Raw genomic sequence first — 6849 nt, forward strand, 5'->3', positions numbered from 1 at the left:
AAATATGTATTTCATAGTGTACACTTATAATGACCAATTGATCGAAATGAGTGCTGGGCGAAAGATCTTCAGGAATATCTATTTGGTATAAAACTTCTAGTCCTTCACCGTTTGATAATAGTGGTATATCAGCTTTTAAGAGAATACGTTTTTGATTGACATATTCATAGGAATCATTTCGTCTATATCGAAAACCATAATGTAGATATGTAATGAACTGTACCAATTGAATGGCTATTTTCTGGATGTTTTCATGATTCGTAGATTTCAGAATTTGACTTCGAACTTCTATAATGTCACCTGGTTGAAAATGCTTCTTTTGTAAAGTGGTTTGCAGTTGAAATTTCTTATTGGCTTTAATGTCATAGATGGGTCGCTGGAAGAGGAACAAATTTCAATGCACGACGTGAGTACATGAACTCAAAAAGTGAAAAATCATAATAACTCAGTCTACTAATCAAGCTTTTAAAAAGAAGCTATTTTTTATGATTATCAGTTAAGGAGAATGACTTTCTGTAGATATGAATTTACTATCTCTTATTAAAGCGATAAACGCTAATAAATGAATTTCAAATCCTGTACCTAATCGCATGTTTGGATGGTTTAAACGATTACAAATGATTACTTTCTCGTATATTTAGGTTAGGTTAGAGGCAGTCCGATATTTTAGGCTTACTTAGACTATTCAGTCCATTGGGTGAACTTCCCCTGTTACACTCGATTCTTAACGACTTTTCATATTACGGTGAAACCACTTCCGGAAGGTTTGAAATACTCGGATGTTTCAAGAGCAAAATGTTGGTTTTGGATGGGGATCATGTAACATGTTTGTCGCATTACTGAGTGGGGTTAAACCACGTCTGAAAAAGAGTTTGGTGTTCGGTCGAAACTGAAATTGTATCCACAACCCTTTGTGTGCAAGGCGGGCATTATAATCATTGCACTATGGTGGCCCCATCCCCTGTGTTTAAATATGATAGCTAAATGGGTTAAAACGTCTCCTACACTAATAGAAAAAATTACGTTCCACAATCCTGAAGCAGAAACGTTCACGAAAAATCAAAATGGGCGTTAACGATTTCATGAACGGCATTCTTTTTTCTTTGGCCATGAAAAGTCTTAAAATAATCATACGACGTTTTTATAGCAACCTCGTCGGTGGTGCATTGTGCTAATGCGACTGTTAACGCGTACAATCAGACAATAAAATCGTAACCATTACGTTTTCAGATAATGAACACTGGTTGTTGTTTAGACAACGCATGGTGTCATTTTATCGATGTCAGATTGAACAACTGTTCTCCGTTGATTCGCTTTCATGCACGGATCGTTTTGAAATAAGCACGCCATTCATGATTTTTTCTATATCTATTTTTCCATCACTACTTGCCTACTATCATGATATGGGAAATATTTGGATGTAAGAGTTAATTAAAATAGGAGGATGAGGAGACATCCTTCTATTTTAATTCATTGACCTATTCTGCAATATCAAAGACCCCAACAATATATTTTTTTTCACAATTATTATAACTCATGTAAAAGTCTATAAATTTTGGAAATTTAATTTGTAACTTATATTTGAAATTTACCTCAACTTGATAGTTTGACAAACGCATTACTTTTACGTTTTGTTTGTAATCTCTGGTACCTTGATAGGTTCGACATGAAACCTTCAGCTCATATTGAACAAACCCAAATTCAAAGGAACAAGATGACACACAATCCTGATGAATAAAAATTTCAAATGGTATTTTCATTTTTTCTTTTGATGGTTGGACTGAAAATCCAAAAATTAAAAAAAAACTCCAATCAAATAAAATTTCTTAAACATTTATACAAAGATTTACCTTCGGTATTGGAAATCAATAGAACACGACGTGAATATATATCACGTTGATCATGATGATATGTGTTGTTGTAATATAATTTTACAAGATCTTTTCTATGTTTAGTGATGTCTTTATCATGCCATGCTATCTCAGTTATACCATTTATGGTTACAGATATATCTGTATTTAGAATTAGAAAAATATAGAAGACTTAACATAAGTTTTTTCAAAATTTTAATTTCTTCTCCAAAGATCTTACCTTGTATTAAAATTTTCTTCTTAACTTCCAATTCAATTGTTCCCTTTAGATATTGACCCGCATAATGAACTTCGCCATTACGATCCAGACGTATCATAATATTGACACAATTGGGATCATCACAATTGGTTTCGGGTATTTGATGAAATGACCTTAATTCCATTGTGGATCAATAAAATTCTTGCAATAGACTAAATGACTAAAATTTGAAAAGGGGATTTATTTTTTCGTTATACTGAAGATATCAACCAAAACAATCGAAATATTTTTTATCTAATCTTTAGGCTGCAAAGTATGTATTTGGACAATTTCGTAGCTTTAATCATGCAATGGAAAAAATAGAGTTTGTTTTTGTTTATTAAACTTTTTCTATACTTGGGCATAGTCAATTGAATGAATGAAATTATATTTGAATCAGTTCGATTACTTTATCCTATTTTGAATTGTAATAAATCAATTAATATGCAAGGGAACTATAGTTGTCGGTAATAATGTGGAAGGTATGATTCATGTTTTTTTTAATGCTATATTCCACAATAGTTGCTGTAGGGATAAATATTGAACCTTACTTAGAGATTTTGATATTAATTGGTATCCCAAGGCTCGTATTCCTTTCAATAGAAAGACCATTTTAAATTTGAATTTTATACACTCTTAGAAAAATATGTTTTTCATATGTTCCGATATAAACAAAATGTGTTTCGGGCACAATTTTAAAACACAATATATTTAAGTGCAAACAAGGAATGTTCCTAAACTAACACTAAATGTTTGGGACATCTATGTTAATATGTTAGAATATATTATGTTTGGGGCATGAATGTTTCATAAAAATCATATGTGTGAATGCAAACATATATAAATTTACAAATTTCGACTAAACATACATATGTTGTGATATTTTATTCAAAGCGACAGAGAGAGTATAGAGAAAGAAATTGAGATGGAAACCGGGAGAGTTGACGGGAGAGTCCACGTGGCAAACAAATGTATGTTTCTGTTAAATAATGTTATGTTTGCATGGGCTCGTGGGCGCTGCAAACTATGCTATATAAGTGTAACTTATAATGATAATTAACTACTGGTGACTATAACAGATACGTAGTCCAGTGGGTAGTTTGTTGGCTTACAAACTGTATAGTCCTCGGTTCGATTCTCCGTGCAGGCGAAAGGTAAAATTTAAAAAATTTATAAAAGTGAATAATTTCTTCAAGATTATTTGTATTACAGAAAAATGTGCCAAGAACTAAAATATTTCGAGGTAGTGAAAATTACGAGTATGTTAGGCAATGAGCACAATCGTCTTTGGGAAAAATTCTTCCAAGCATATAATATTTTTGGGCTCAAAATGCTTCCAAACATATGATATGTTCACATAAAACAAACATATTAATGTTTCGGCAGTATCTAATAATATATGTGCTTCCTGCAAAATATGTTTGGAACAAATGTTAAAGAAGCGATATTTTTTGAGGGTGTATAAATAAAATAGTCAAAAATTCAAAAAGACCCAAACTATGTCATTTCGCCTCGCAAAATCTATATTAAAGCTTATTGCAAAGCCCTCTGGTTTGCGTTGAAACATGTATAGCTAGGCATGTATAAATTGGTATCTGACCATTGGTATCTTCTGGCTTAAATTATGAACAAACCCTTTTATCTTCTTTGTTCAAATCCTCGAATATAATAATTATGATAATATAAATCATTTTATTTTGAATATATTTTGAACTATTTCATATGGAGACAAAGCTGTTAAAACTCAGCTTCAAGATTTCTCAAATCAAGTATATGTTGAGCCTATTTTTTTAATACCAATAATTTAATGCTTATTTCTTTAAAATAAAATATTATTCTTTACTTTAATAACTTTTTACCTTAATTCAAATACATTAAATTCTAACAGAAAAACGTAAATTACAAAACGAAGTATTTTTTTATTTTTTTTTTTAGTAAACTACAGTGCCTTTTCACCCAAAAAATTTTTTATTGATATAGTGGATATTTTTTGAGCCATCAATGCGCTTTATATAATTTTTTTAGATTTTTTATATTTTTATTTAATAATGTGTTCAAACTCGGCATACAATTTTAATGGAGTAATGCGTGCTATAATTTATGAGGGACTGTATGCTTCTTGTTTGGTTTATTTTTTTTTCGTATTTTAGATTTCGAAAATATCCTCTGTTAGCTATAACATAATAAAATATTGTGAATTCAATCAGAAATTGTTTTTTTTATTTAATTTTGTATATTCATAAATAAAAAAGCAATATCCCGTCTGTAATAAATTATCCATAGATATTTTTTAATATTTCAAAGCTTTATCATATATGAAATTGTTCTATTTATTTTGCTAATATCCGGTATTCACTGAAGTGTCCTAATAAAATATTTGTGATGGACTAAAATAAATAATCATTCTCAGTAGAAGGAAGTCGAAAGCAAATTTATGTTTGGATACACAGAGAAAAACAAACGGAACATTCCAAATAATTTTCTTTTTATCGTGTCAGTCACTGCACCCTCAAAAAAAATCGCTTATTTAACATATGTTCCAAACATATTTTGCAGGAAACACATATATTATTGGATACTGCCGAAACATTAATATGTTTGTTTTATGTGAACATATTATATGTATGGAAGCATTTTGAGCCCAAAAATATTATATGCTTGGAAGAATTTTTCCCAAAGACGATTGTTCTCATTGCCTAACATTTTCACTTCCACGAAATATTTTAGTTCTTGGCACCTTTTTCTGTAATACAAATAATGTTGAAGAAATTATTCACTTTTATAAATTTTTTAAATTTTACCTTTCGCCTGCACGGAGAATCGAACCGAGTACCATACAGTTTGTAAGCCAACACACTATCCACTGGGCTACGTAGCTGTTATGGTCACCAGCAGATAATTATCGTTATAAGTTACATTTATATAGCATAGTTTGCAGCGCCCACGAGCCCATGCAAACATAACATTATTTAACAGAAATATACATTTGTTTGCCACGTGGAGCAGTGGTTAGCATGTCTGCCTTGCATGCAAAGGGTCGTGGATTCAATCCCTGCTCCGACCGAAAACTTGTTTTTTTTAATTTGCACATTTATATTTATACTATATTAAATTTTTATAATGAAACTTCGATTTCATTCAAATTTTTGGCCTTATCATAAAACAGTTTTCCGAAACAACATACCAGCGGTTTCACAGAAATTGTTCTTTTGATTCTTTCGCTGTGTTATGTTGATATCTTTCGTCAACTCTCCCGGTTTCCATCTCTATTTCTTTCTCTATACTCTCTCTGTCGCTTTGGATAAAATATCACAACATATGTATGTTTAGTCGAAATGTGTAAATTTATATATGTTTGCATTCACACATATGATTTTTATGAAACATTTATGCCCCAAACATAATATATTCCAACATATTAACATAGATGTCCCAAACATTTAGTGTTAGTTTAGGAACATTACATGTTTGCACTTAAATATATTGTGTTTTAAAATTGTGCCCGAAACACACTTTGTTTACATCGGAACATATGAAAAACATATTTTTCTAAGAGTGTGTGCATTGGATTTATAGAATTAACCAAGTTGTGTATACACACAGAAAAAAATGTCACGAACAATTTTCCAATTACAATTTTAGTTGAGTTTTAAAAAATATTCAATTAAAAATTTAATTGATTCAAAAAAATTTTTAATTGAAGCAAAAATCAATCACAAAAATTAATTGTATCAATTAAGTTTTAATTGGATTTTTTTTTTTAATTGGATCAATTAATTTTTTAATTGACCATCAAGTAATTTTTTAATTGATACTATAATTTCTGTTATTGAAGACATTTCAATTAAAAAATTAATGGGATCAATTAATTTCGTGATTGAATCGGAAAAAATTGTGTGCATACAAAAAATAAACTATAGTATGGGAAAAATTAATTATCTCGTACAAAAATTGTACTAAATTATGGTGACTCCCTTCCGCACTACATTGTAATTCGCTAAATCGGCTTTTTAAAAGCTTTGAAATGCTTAAATAAATGGAAATAACTAAAATAAAAAGATTATTACAAAGGTTTGAGTTTAATTAAATTAACGAAAACTTACTGACATGTTTGGATTTTTAACTACAATTTACAAAATTTGTCCTTTTCGAAAAGCAAAAATGAACGAAAAATAAAGAAACAAATCCTATGTAAGCTCATTACTATTTTAACGACCTTGAGGTTCATTCTACCAATTTTTGAGACATAACATGTTCTGTTTTAATTAGCATTGAACTTATTTGTATGGTCATTGAAATTTTACCGGCATTTTATGAATTAATTACATTTTATGAACTAAAAAATGTTTGAAACATACTTGGAATAAAGAAAAATTCGTTGGGCTGGGGAAAATTTCTTATAAAATTAAAAAAAGATATATGTTATAACACTTAAATGTTTTTGCAATAAATAGAGGTTAATTTCAGCATTAGTTTAGCAAAGGATTTTTTGTGTATAATAAATATGGAATATATATGCCTACATCATACTTTCCTCCGAAATTTAGACAAAGTGCCCTTTTATTGAAAAGTATTTTCTTTGAAATCAAATGAACCCGAATTACTTAGAAGCGCTATAACGATTCTCCAATCTTTTTTATTTGGATTTGAAGAACATTTTTTGAGTCAAAAGTAATTTTTGTTTGTCTTTGTCACCAGGAAAGCAAACCTTCAGTGTAGACATCCGCCGTAACGTATGAC

Source organism: Haematobia irritans, chromosome 1, assembly GCF_050003625.1.
Source record: "Haematobia irritans isolate KBUSLIRL chromosome 1, ASM5000362v1, whole genome shotgun sequence".
NCBI lineage: Eukaryota > Metazoa > Arthropoda > Insecta > Diptera > Muscidae > Haematobia > Haematobia irritans.